General features: G+C 36.7%; 1 long non-coding RNA gene across 2 annotated transcripts; it reads right to left on the reverse strand.

Moving 5' to 3' along the window:
* Positions 1–1,867: 1,867 nt before the first annotated feature.
* LOC112185454 lies at positions 1,868–10,321 on the reverse strand. Of its 2 annotated transcripts, XR_002930285.2 has the most exons (7): positions 10,169–10,321; positions 7,734–7,977; positions 6,695–6,749; positions 5,243–5,394; positions 3,637–3,860; positions 2,335–2,576; positions 1,868–2,008 (listed from the first exon to the last, which is right to left on the reverse strand). It is a non-coding gene; the product is annotated as an uncharacterized LOC112185454 (long non-coding RNA). The 2 variants fall into 2 exon arrangements; XR_002930284.2 differs by lacking the exon at positions 6,695–6,749.
* Positions 10,322–14,388: the final 4,067 nt, after the last annotated feature.

The raw sequence follows: 14,388 nt of genomic DNA on the forward strand, positions 1-14,388 counted from the left end.
AAAGAGGTGAACGAAGCGGTGCAGGTGAAGTTGGTTTTCAAGGGGTATTTTTGGGATTTTACCAAACAAAATCTATTAAAAAAAAAAAAAAAAGCCAAAACTACGTCGTTTGGGATATGACCGCCTCAGTCTTTTATAGGCTTCCCTCCACATTTTCAAAACCAAAACTGAGAGCCTAACAAACTTCCCTCACTCTCTCTCGCCCGAGCTCTCTCTCTCTCTCTCTCGATCGCTCTCTGCAACTTAGCTAGGGTTTTGCTCGATCACAATCTCAGTTGAGACCTCGAACCGAAGATGGAGTTTCCAGCTGCAGGTATGCTCGATCGTGCTGATTTCAATTCTACATTTCGATTGTCGATGAAATTTCGAATGCTCTCCGATGCTAATTTGTGCTCAATTTCGTGGATCTGAACCTAGATTGAACTTTATGTACTAGATGTGCTTAATTTCCTGGAAGAATTCGTGTTGGTTCTGTGGAACTAGTGGTGATTTGATCCTAATTTTTATACTAATTTGTTATCTGAATTCTGAAGGCATTTGATCACTTGTACAATGCACCTGAATTTAAAAACTTGAAAGGGATTCCGCTAATGAATGCTTGGATAGAGTGTGAAACTCACCTGAATTTAGAAACTTGAAAGGGATTCCGCTAATGAATTTTTGTTATATGTCTCAGTAAACGAGGAATGTGTAAATGGAGGTGAACTTATTTGATGTTGAATGTGTGAATTGTTTTTGATAGATGCTGATGACAATCCTCAAGACAACGGGCCTCAGATGATGGGTCAGATTAGGTGTCCGATAACAGGAATTGTCATCAATACATATTTGGCACCACCTGGTGATAACCAGGTGATAAACATTATTTCAATAGATTGTTATGGAATGTGCTTTTGAGGTTTGGCAATCAGTATTGACATGATTTCTTTCTCTTTAATAATTGTGAAGCAGCTGCCCTCGTTTTTCTTGTCGCATTTTACGGAGCACAGAGTACTTGGTAACCCAATTAACACTAATTTGCTCATTTATGATTTCTTTTTCTTCTCTCTTAAATACTTTGTTATTGAATTATATTTTCTTTTCAAGGTTCGGGAGGATATGCAACCGTAGTACAATGCACAAACAAGTTTGATGAGCAGGTCTATGCCATCAAGAAAATTCCCATTGGAGAAGTGATTGAAGATAATCCCGAGTCACAAGCTTTCAGCTATGCATCTCTTGTGAGGTAAGAGTTAAAAATGCAGCAGCCTTGTAGTTTTCATGCGATGTTGAGTAATATTTTGCGCATTTTCTAGGGAGGCGAGAGTATGGTCCCAGCTTAATCACCGGAATATCGTCCGATACTATGAGGTAATGTTATGTGCCTAGTCCAAAGCTTAACTTCACCATTTTGTTACCGTATGTTCTTGATATCATAGCCATTCTTTTTTTGGTTCAGTCTTGGACTGAAAACAAGTACTGCGGTTTGCTTGATGAAGATTGGGATGGGGACCCAATAGAAACAGAAAATCCATGCTTGTACATTCAATTGGAACTATGTGACAGGTACTATATAATCATACACATTTAGATATAAATGTTTAAATGCATAATGATCTAATTAATACCCCGCAACTGGAGTTTAATATTTACAGATTCATACGTTATACTTTCATACATAAGCCAAACTGGTCATCTGCCGTGTTATTCACTCATGCTTTATATTGATCTGCCCTCCTCAACTCCTGCAAGCAAGCAAATGAACTTTTTTCAGTTTATATTCTAGCTAATTCTATAACAATCCTAGAAGTCATACAAACAGCAGAGATTGAATACATCAAATTCAGAAATGAGTTTATCAGGGTATGAAGGTTAAATGACATGCCTTTTCGTTTTGCTTCCAAGCCACAGTCCTCAAGATTAATGAGTTACAAATCAGAATGCATGAAAAGAAGTAACATCAGTGAGATTTTATGTTGTATGTGGAGCTAACAGTTCTCTGTGTTTCTGCAGTTCCTTGGAACGCAAGCTGCAGCCAAATGAACAATGCATGAACAATTGGACCACCAGAGAAGAGTGTGCACAGATTTTTGAAAAAATTGTGAAAGGTCTGAACCACATTCATGGCAAAGGGATAATGCACGGAGATATCACCAAGGCGAACATTCTCTTCTGCAATGGTGAAGCCAAAATCTCTGATTTTGGACTTGGTGAGTCAGAGTTTAACTTTGATTTTGAGTAGTAATGGATCTACCTAGGACTGATAATGATCTAACAATTTATTGTTTAAAAATGTTTTTGCAGCCCGAACAACTGGGGCAAAGAATGATGAGGTTGACATGAAGGCGTTCCGACCTTATAGAGCACCTGAGAGGAAGACTGCTGATGCAGATGTCAAGGCTGATATATACAGCTTGGGAATCCTTTTATTTGAGATGCTACAGCCCTTTACAACAGATAGCCACAGAGGTGTTGTTCTTACTGCCTTGAGGGATACGAAAATCTTTCCGAAAGGCTGGACTGATAACCCAGTAAGGACATGGGTGCTGGGAATGATAAATGATGCCCCATCAGAAAGACCCTCAGCATCAGATCTTCTGCAGCACCGCGAAAGGATTAAGGCTGATATTCTAAGGTCTGAGGCAATGCCCAGTTAATGAAATCTCAATCCATATGCAGCATAAGTCCTGGCTTCATTCTCATAAAACTGTTTGATTTGGAAGGAATGATACTACCAAGTTCTAAGGCAATGTCTAGATAAAAATATTTTTGTCCGTATGCAGCATAAGTCCTGGCTTCACTTCCTAGAAGGGTTCATTTGAAAGACAAGTAGCAGGCATTTAAACATGAGGTTCTAAGACTGTGACATTTCTATCATGATGACTGTAGATTCCGAAATTTTATTCCTACAGCACAACTATTCAGCTTTTGGTTAGTATGCTTGAATGCTTGATACAACAGGTATAAAAGCAAACACGCCCAACCGATGTGGGAATATGCTTTTGTATTTCTATAGAATCTTAGACAGCCTGAATATTTTGTCTCTTCTGGAATAGATGGTGTCAATACATTATTTTTTCAAAGTGCAATCAGTGATAATGTGAAGGAAATGGATGTTAAAACATGAAAAGAGGCGGTGGAAGAACAGTACTTGGTGCAATAACCAAAAGTTCAAACAAATTTTTTGCAGTAGTTGCTCTATGAGGGTGGAAATAAGATATCTCTGACAGGTTTGATATCATTAGCCAAAAAAAAAAACAGAAGTATCTAAAGTTTAAAACCCAGACACACTTCATCATACTACCACCAAGACCATTCAATGCTCCCAGCAATTAAAAATGGAGGAAAAAAATGACGTGGACACTTCAGTTATGAAAGACACACAACACATGTTAAAATTATTATCTAAACTCTCCTACAAGGCCAAAATAAAAAATAAAAAAAAGACAGAGAGAGAGACACACAGAGAAAATATAAATGAACATCCTTAATGCTCAGTTGAAGAACATGCATTGCATAGAGCTGATCAAAGAACTAGCAAGAAAAAAATCAGAATTAAGAAACCAAGAAATGGGGAAAAGAAAACACTCCAATCCATACGAGTAATGATCATTTGAAACACAACTATTTATTAGTGGATATGGAAAGGTAACCTACCAAAAATTGTGTTGGCAGGGTGTGTAATGATCTGGTTAAATGCTGCATCTCCTATTACCATCTTAGCATCAGTGAATGCAACAAAATATGAGGTGCTCATGCTGCCTTGATCGTTCACTATGTTATGTACATAATCCTGTTTCTGTTCCCAAACTGCTATTGGCGACTACGTGGTTCCCATATCTGAGATTGCATGGCCTCCTCCTGCCATTCTCAGCTCAAAACTTTAAGAAAAAATAACAGACAGAAGAAAGTTAAATGATTGCAGATTACCTTTTTGCAAAGTAGTGAAAATCTAAGTCTTAGATCGAACACACCCTAAAATTTCAGGTCAATTTTCAGGGAAAATTCATTTTTCCAATCTTTATGCCAAGAACTAGGGAAAAATCTTTTGCTGTTTTGACTTCATAGTTTCTTTAACTTAGATTGGGGGCAAAATAATTGCCTGTTAACTAATCCTAAATATAATGCCCGAGCATGCAATCACTAACAACTGGACAAACATACAACCAGACTTTTCATGATTAAGTTATAAGCACTCCTTAAAATCATCATTTACTTATGCAATAGAATTACTTGTGTATAAATGAATGGCAAAGCAGAAATTTGTAATCACCCTCTGATAACTCAATATTTACCTTATACAGCTACCTAACTCCCTTATAAAACTTAATCACTTCTGCAAAACCACAATCAGAAATAGATACCAACATATAAGATCCATTTTTGGTCTATAATCTTTACGCTATTCCCTATTTAATCAAATCCAAAAACCAAAGGCAGTGTCGCAGTACCAGGCCACTAGTTAAAGTTGTGCCGACAATAGGAGTTGACCAGCACTTGGGGGCTTCTCTTTAAAAAACGAAGTGCCAGATGTAAAATTTGCTTTTGTAAAGGGAAAAGAAAAGAAGAAAAAAGAAACAGCTTCAAATTGGAGATTTAGTTGAAAAGGGTTCACTATCCAATCTTTTGATGAGCGACTGTATAAGCACACTTTTATATCCAGTGTGACAATTAGAAACAAAAAATGTATAGGAAAACATTAGTGACTTCCGTGTGCAGTGCAAGTAGAAAACCTATTTTGATCATTTCACTCATGTCTACAGCAACGTTCAAAATCTAAACCAATTGGTTGCATGTAAAGCCACGATGAGATCCAGCTGCAAGGCAAATGAAGCTTCACAACAGAAACATCTGGCATAGACAAGCAGGACCAGTAGAATACAATTCAATTTCTGAACGGGTGAAATTCTCAAAAACGATGCATGTACATATCATATTAAATTACATACAGATATATATCATATACTGGCATCAATATAATTAGTTAGCATACTCTTTGGTTCTCATTTCATCACCCACCTGGAAATGCCACAACAATGGTCCAATGTTTTAAGCTTGAGCAATAGATAAATAAATAGAATTACAAAAGGCCCAACTGAAAACTGTATGTCCAGACTCCCGACATTGATTCCCAAGGTTTGGAAAAAAAAAAAAAAAAACAACTACAACAACAACAAATCTAAAACATGAAAACAGACATAATAAAGCACGAACAAGCTTTGAAAGTTCAGGTCTTTAGGGTTGTTCGATTACAAAAGCTCACCTTTTCATCGGACCCGCGTAAGATGCCATTCACAGTTGCCAGAATCGGATGATATGGAGATGGAAGGGACTCTGTTTCGAAGAGGAAATCAAAGCACATCTTCAACATTCCCTTGCAGCTTGAACAACAAAAAGGACAACACACCCTTGCAGCTTCAACATAACAGCATAGATATTGTTCAACAAAATGTTGTTTGCATCTTACTTTCAAGGACTATGTGCATTCCTTCTATCACATCTATATGGCTATAAAGTTGAAGGGAAAAAAAAAAAAAAAAAGGTAGGGAATTGCTTGGACAACCAAAGCTTAACTGACAGACTTACACTGGTATTTCTTTAAGTATCAATCAAATTGAAAGGGGATTTAATAGAACAATCAGGTTGGATAAAAATGGACAAGTCTTAAACTCAGGTCTTTACCATAAATAATGAAATCGCACACGTTATGTTCCAGAGCATGCAAACTGATTACATGATATTCACCAAACAATAAAGGAAGTGTTGCAAGTAGGAAACCAGGCAAGCTATTCATACAACTGGCAATCAAGTTATTGCTACTATTAAACTGGCCAAGTGATTTACATATAATCTGTAATGGGTGTGATTCATTCCCCATCAGGGTGGAGGCCATCAGTCGGATAATGAATAAAACAAACACTTCACATGTGAACACAGAACACATAATTTCAACATATTATATTTTTTCTACGGACGTTTGACTATACAAACCCCCTCCTGTTGAACCTAAATTAACTATATGCATCTACTATTGTTATGAGGGTTGGAGTATAATACAGATTAATTTTTACAACAAACCAGGCAACCTGGAATTGTAAAGTCAAGAACCTTTGCCCCATATCTAAAATGCGCTCTAAACTTTTTACAATCAGGTGAGGAACTCAAAAGGCTTTTGTAGGTTATTTTTTAATGGGTGAACTCTTTTTCTTGATCCTGTGTTTGAAGAATTTTCAACAAGCTTGTTGATATCGACAGTGATCAAGTTCACAATAATATTAGTGGGTTGTATTCAATAAGTATTATGAAAGACTTGTGCAGATACTTAACTCTTCTGGGCATTGGTGAAAACTGAAAAAAAAAAAAATTATATATTTACTATTACTATATAAACAAGGTATTGCAACTACGCACCCAAGCAATCAGGAAGAAAGGTTTGTACAGTCATGTAGTTATTACTATCTTTAAAGGCTTTCATAACCTCCCTTATTCTTTCAGAGATTTCGATTGATAAATTTGAGTGTCACTCTTAAGTTAGGGGACTTGACTGCATCTCACAAACATAATCAAACTTTTCTAGCAGCAAATTTCAATAAGAAGGTTCTACCAAATCAACACAAAAATCTAAAAGGAAACAACCAGCCAACTCTAGTATTTTATTGTATCAACAAAATAGAAAATCAAATATTAATTAGCACTTGAAACATATTAGCTATACTTGTTTAAGACTTGCTTGCCATCTGCTGCCTCATGAAAGAAGACCCTTGAAATTCCTTCAAATGTGTCAGCATCGAAACATGCATATAAAAAGAATCTATTACTGGGCGAAATTGTCATATTTTCCAATGCAGCTAGGGAATCAACAGATTCAAACTATCAAACTGAGTCTAAATAATTTTCAAAAGCAAGCGTGAGACTCAGGGATCTAGAGTCAAAAACCCTTTCCCCTTTTTCTTCAAGAAATTGTCAAAAGGCTATTTTTTTTCTTTTGGCATTTTCTGTCAAGTTAGAACCTTTAGCTAAACTTGAAGAAGAGCGAAAGCCCAACTGAAATTCGCTTTACCCACTCCAACATTGGTCACTCGAGTATAAAACAACAAATCCAAAAGATGAACACAGATCAAGTCACAGACTTTTAAGAGTGCAGGCCCTTGGATGAGTATAAACGATACAATGTCGTTGCCATGTCTTGCCGGCGCCATTCACAATTGCAGTTTCTTTTTTAAAGAAATGATGCGGCTCTTTTGGTTACAAAGAACCAAAGAAGGAGAGAGAAGACAAGGATATTAGGATTTTGTAAAATCTTTGTCGTGCACTTATATTTAACAACTTTAAAACCTCTTATATGTTTTGTGTCAAGCCTGCTGTATTAGAATACCATAACAAGTTACTCTAGCTTATAAAATTTGTGCTGTGAAAGCACCTCTTTTTGACATAAGAAGCATGCATTTGTTCCACAAGTTAAGTTACTCCAGTTGCTGTAAAGTTTATTCGTTCTAAATAAAATTTGTGCTGTAAAATCTTCCTGGGTCTTCTGGCTATGTCTTATTTTGATTTTCGACACTACTTTTCCTTAAATAGATACATATATACATAGTTATGTGAATCAAACCAAATAGAAAATAATCAAAATATCATTTATTTGTAATTAATCTGCTATCTTCTATATCTTAACTTACTTTTGCTTCATATTGATAATTAATTGAATCTGAGTAATCAACCAAAGAAACTATTCAGCACACATAAGATTGGCATACTTAATTGTCTTCTGAGTTCAACAGCTGTTGAGGCGTCAAGAGAAGGGAATGTGTATAGGTAGGGGATCCTTGTGCTGAAATTGTTGAAGCCAAAAGAGCCAGTGACAAGAAGTTCAAAGCCGATTTCAATCTCCATAATTTTGTTGGGTTTGGGAGGGGATTGGGGGGGGGGGGGCAATACCGGAGACTGATGCGACACAGGTTGTCAACCCTGCTCCTGTCACCATTGTCAAAGAGTCAACACCTGCAGCAACAGTAAGTGAAGTGAACTACATATGTGGTTATAAGAACAAAGTCAAAGCTGAACAAGAGAATATAGACTGAGAACCTATAGAAGATTGAAAAGAAAAGAAAAAAAAATCTGCAAGTGAATATTTTCGAGTCTTAAGATCGCACTTGCATTGCTAGAAGAATCACCGAACAATAGACTGTATATAGAAGATGTCACAACTCATGAGGGACCAACCACATAATGCAAAGTATGTTTTATTCCTGTTTACGACCATGTGTGATAATATATATATATATATATATATATATATTAGACAGAGAGAGAACAAGGGCAAGCAAAAAGGTGCTGCTACATACTATACTTTAAAGTTTAAACTGTTCCTAGTTAATATGTTTATTTTGGAATATAAAATATTTTCATTCAGAACATTCTATGCCAGAATTAACTCAACAAGGCACCCAGAAATGCCAATCCCAGCTCTAATCTCTCTAATAAGTTTAAAGTTTCCATTTTAGTTCAACATAGACGTTTAACTTGTCTTACCTCTAGTATCCTTGAAGGTATGCAAAACCTCTTGAAAAATAGCAGCATGAGAGAAATATACTTGCCAAAATGAAGCTCACTTGGCTAATATTAGTATCTTCACTAAAACCACAAGTTCACGATACATAACAACTTTATAAAGCGTACAACATAGGCTAATATGTCTACAGGGGACCAGTCTTCAGATTTATACGGCCATCTACCCTAATGAAAGCAATCCAGCACTTCTGAGACAGGATATACAGTAGAAATTACTCCAGTTTGGAACAAAGTATGAAACTCTCCACACCTGAGCCTTTGTTCCCACCCATGTGACATAATCTATCTTTTACATTCCCTAGAGTGATAACTCTTTTGGACCTCACAAATATTTAACCTCTAAGGAAACATACATGTTATTTTCTGTAAGTAAGAACTGAAAAAAATATTAAACTGCTTGCTCTTAAGCTACCACAGAGACTTCACTTTGGATAAAAAAGGGCTGGGCTTAGTCTTAGGCTTGCAAAGATGGTAAATTTTTTCTAACCAAGTTGTGGCTGCAAACATGGAGTACAATACAATTTAATTTTCAAAAAGACATTTGGGGATCTGGAATTCTGAAGTCAAGAATCTCATACCCTATTTCACGGTAAAAAAATACTCGCTTCAAAATTTTTACAATCAGGTAAGGTACTCAAATGGCTTTAGGCGGTTTTTCAAGGGATAAAGTCTTTTTCTGGAGCCTATGTGATTGAAGAAATCTCAGCAAGCTGGTTCATACTCACAGTAATCAAGTTCATGAAAATAGAAGTGGATAGTTTATAATAAAGAGAGGTATTAGGAAATACTTACACAGGTAAATAACTGTTGTGGACATTAGTGTAAACTGTAAAATAGTTTGTGTGCACATACTACATCTGTATTAACAATATATTGCAATTATGCACCCCAAACAGGAACAGAAATCTGTACAATCATGTAGTTATTAGTTTTGACGCAGTTGCCAGGTGTGCATCCTTCTTATACTAAAGGATTTGATATGTCCCTTATTATTTCAGAGCTTCCAATTGATAAATCTGAGCATCACACTTAAGTTTGCCTGACTTTATATGTACAACATGATCATGAGTACTAAAACTTGAACAAACGTCTCTATCAGCAAACTTCAAGAGCAAGCAAAGTCCTACCAAAATCAACGTACCCAAAAATAAAAAGGGAACCAACCAGCCAAGTGTTTTCTTGTATCTCAAAAAAGCAGAAAATCATATCTTTATACTATTTTAACAATTACGCAGCCTCATGGAATAAGAGTACCCTCAATGAAACTGCTTCGGACCTTCGACTGTGTTAGCATGAAACACGCATATGAAAAGAGATCTGTTAGTTCATATCTCTTTGAAGTGCAGCTAATGGATCAATCAACACATTCGATCAAATTGTAGCAAATTTGGAGTCTTATAAGTTTCAAATCATTTCCAAGCACGACACTTGGATCTAGAGTCACAAACCCTTTCCCCTGTTCTCTCAAGTAATTAATTGTCAAAAAGTTGAGACCTTTTTTTCTTCTTCTTTTACATTTTCAGTCAAGTTCGAAACTTTTAACATACCCAACCCGTCGTTGATCACCGCAGTAGTAAACAACAAATCCAAAACATGAACACAGATCGAGTATAAGAGATACCTTGTCCTCGAACCATCCAGATGTGTTTCGCCGCTGCCATTCACAATTGTATGATTCTTGAGTTTTCTTTTCTTTCCTGAGTAAACGGCCTGCGGCAGCACCATTTCACTCGAAAGAAAGAACGAAACAATTGTTGGGTTTGAGAGAGGCTTGCGTGGGGCATAATAACAATTGTTGTCTTTCTCAAAAAAATTAAAAATAAATAAATAACGTACTACGTGTCTAGGTCCGTAGCTATAATTTGGGTCATCAAAATAAATTTCTATATTTAAATTTCTTTTTTCTTTTTTTGGTCACAGGTTTGTTCACATACTGTAATGAGCAAATCGTTTATCATATTTCATCCCTTCCTGAATTTTGTATATATCATTATACATTATACATTATTAGTCTTCCTGCATGCGATCAACTTTTTTTATTTTATTGAAATTGAACTTTATTAAACTCAACATAATACGGAACACTCCCAAACATCAAAGTTTACTCGATCTATTACATTAATAATCTCATGTAGCCAACGAGATTAACTTGTATTATACTAGAAAAAATATATATAACAGTATTGCGGAGAGAAAATAGTGGAAGAGAAAAGTGGGTTGTGGGATCATTTCTTTTTAATTTTTTTAATAAAAAATTATTTTGTAATTATCATATTTACCCTTGTGATTTAATTTATTCTTAATTTTTTTTAATCTTTCAAGGTTTAATCTGTCAAATTTTTTTTAGTTTTGCTAACAAAACCTCTTCTCCTAATAATAGTGTAGATAGATTGAGTCAATTCTCCTTCATAATGATTAAATTTTTAAAATTACAGTAAACCTCAATGAACGAATGTTCGATAAATTAATAACCTCGATTAAATTGAAGAAATTTCTCCAATCTCGTCGTATTCAATTCATATTTTGTTTGAGTTTTTATAAATCCATGGATTTACTTAATCCACGGATTGTTCAAATTCTATATGGACTCTGATTGAATCTAATGGATTGATTTACTAGTATTTGTTTTGATTTTATAAGTCCTTATCATATTTTTGGTAGGTTAATTTTTTTCTTCTTCTTTAAAAGCAATGGATGTATGGATCCAACTATAATGCTATGTTAATGACAAAAAACTGTGTGTGTGTGTGTATGGCAATCTACCATTCTTTATGTTGTGTGTAATGATATATGAATAATAAGAGAAAACTAATCAGCCAAAATGTTACACAAAAAATAAAGTAGTAAACTAATGACATAATTTATTTCATATCTAATTTATAAAAGAAACATGTGTGCATGTATCATCTTAACAATAACATTGAAAGTGAGCTTAATTAGCTAGAACGATTAAGGCTTCCAAAGCTATAGTGATAAAAAAAAAAAAATTAGATGAAAGCAGAGGCAGAGACAGAGGAGGATAGTGGGAAGACAGGTCTAAGACAAAATGGATGAGTGTCACACTTATTGAGAGCTGTTTTTTTTTTTTGGTGAAGAGCTTCTTTATTTTTTGAGTGAGAAAGAATCCATTAAAATCTCTTGAGAAGTGGTTAAATTGTTTTTGAGTTTTTTTTATTTTAATCGAGCCAGACAACTTTCATTTAACTCAAGCCAGAATGGCACGGATACATCCCTTCCTTTGCCATCTATGCGCAAGTCTAGGACGTGGTATGCTAGCACCACTCATTAGACAATCAATGCTTACAAATGAAAGCAAGCCTATAACTATGAAAAATCTAAAACATAGTACATAGTACATAGGCATAGTTCAACAAAAAACTAAAATATCTCCTTGCCATCCAAGTTAAGGTGAGGAGGTTTGGCTGGGTCCAGCCTCCTGGATCCCAAATTTGAAACCTTAACTTTGAGCTTCAAATTTGAATTTAGTTTTTGCAGCCAATTTTATTTGGGCCCCCAAAAGAAATTGGACACCCTAACACAATTGGACCTCCAAAGTGATTTGGGCCACCCAACCCATACTGGACTCTTCCTTCTTTGCGCCAGTCAACGTCGCTGTCGCCGCCTCCGCCACCATCGCCCATACAGGAAAGAAGCACCAAGATTGCATCGTTGCCTCTCCTTGAGACCGGATGCCTCCAATCTCCGTTATATGGTAGTGGGAGCCTCTACTGCGCCAAACCACAGCCGGCATCAAGGTGATCCCTTTCACGGTCGAAACCGCTACTACACTTACAGGATGCCAACCACCACGATTTCCCTTCTAGTGTGACCCAATCGTCGCCAACTGACAGATGCCGCTCCGGATTTCCCCTGAAATCTGAAGTGGCCTTGCGGGGCCCACCTTAAAAGAAATTCTACCAAAAATTTGGCGGAACCTCCCCTAAAAATGAACTACTCAAAACCTGTAGAGAGACATTTACACTTCTAAACCATCCATCCTTATTCTCCTGGAGCCACCTTGCTCCCCAAATCACAACACCTTCCAATTCACATTACACAAATCTCAACTTAATAACATTAATTCCACGGTTATCCGAGCAATTTTAAAACAAAAGGTGTAATAGAATAAAAAGTAAAGAGAGTAAAGGATCGATAAATCATACAATGCGGAAGCAGTGACAACTATGCCTCAACTCCATGTACGCCCGATCTCAACTAATCTAGCTTGCAAACTGGGCACTTGAAACCGAAGGGCCCAGGGGAAAAGTATTGAACAACACGTTAGTATGAGTGGACAAAAATAAATAATCAAGATAATTTAAATGAGGAAAACTTGAATACTTTTCCACGTGTTTAAACTTATAAAACCTCGAAGCATGCAACGTTTAAAAAAAACGTATTTCTTTAAACTTAAAATCTCGTAAAAACATACCAGCCCCGCTGGTTAAGAAAAATCGGACTAGCCCCGCTAGTCAAGTAACAGTAGGATATGGGGAAGAAGAAATTATCACCATACGGGTAAAGGAGCCCCTTCAGCTCTACCCTCGACTACCACTCACACATAGATTGTGTGAGGAGGAGAACTAATAACCTGGACTACCAATCACGTGAGGAGGAGAATAAATCACCTCGACTGCCACTCACAAACACAAAACAAGTGAGGAGGAGACACTATAGAACGACCCCATTATGGTGAAGAAAACCATTAGGGCGGGCCGGCTCGACCCTTTTTAAATTAGGGTAGGGTATGGGTCATACAGATAAAGCCCGGCCCTACCCTAAAAGTCAGGCCCTAACCCAGCCCTAAAAATTAATATTATATTTTTGTTATTTTCTATTACAATATTACATGTCTAAAAAACTATAGAAGTTTTGATAGATTCAAATAATCTGTCATCTTACTAAATGGATCTCTTAAATCGAGTCTGTCTGTTTAAGGCCCAAAGCCGAAGGTACGAAGCCCAACTCAAGTAGCAATGGGGCAAAAGAAAAACCTAGACGACAGACGCTATCCCACAGTCCCACTATCAACTCTCTCTCAAACGTAGGCCGCCTCTCTGAGTCTCTCTCAAAGTCCTCAAACCCTCTATTCTTTCAGAATCCAGAGAGTCTTCAGTATACTCCTCCAGTCCTCCGTCTCCAGCCGCCAGCGACGAGTTGGACCGAAGATTGAGGACGAGTAGACGGAGTACCCCACACGAGCTTGCCACGCGAGCTGAGGTTGTGATGTTGACAGCGGGGAGGTTCCGACGCGAGCTGTGGCAGTGGAGTAGGCGAATCGATGCACAAGGTGTGAACATCAGTTCCCGGTCTTTGTATGCATCCACCGCCGACGCACAAGGTGAGGACCTCGTTCTCGATTTCTGTTCCTTCTGGGTTTGAATCTCTCTCTCTCTCTCTCTCTCGAAATCTCACAGTTTTTCCTTGATCAATGATTCTCAAAGCGAAAACAGAGACCGGTGATCTCCTCAGAGCTATAAAAATGGTGAGGTCAGTTGTGGTCAACACAATCCACTTGGTGACTTGGTGAGGTAATCTATCATTCCCGTTCAGTCATACACTTGGTGATGTCGGTGATGTTATGTATTGAGAATGAGTATCTGAGTTACTTACACTTTAGTGTATGTTGGTATGTGTATGTTGGTTTTGGTTTTATTAGTTGGTATGTGTATGTTGGTATCAGTATGTGTGTTGCTGAATTGGAAGTCTAAATAGGTGAAGTTATTTTGAGCTTCTTTCTCTCTATTTCGTAGAGGTTTGAACTGAAATATGTCTAGATTTAATGTCTTTAAATAGGTATGATGCTTCAGATTTATTTGTGTGAATTGAAATATATGACCA

The sequence above is a fragment of the Rosa chinensis genome, chromosome 2, assembly GCF_002994745.2.
Source record: "Rosa chinensis cultivar Old Blush chromosome 2, RchiOBHm-V2, whole genome shotgun sequence".
NCBI classification, from domain to species: Eukaryota; Viridiplantae; Streptophyta; class Magnoliopsida; order Rosales; family Rosaceae; genus Rosa; species Rosa chinensis.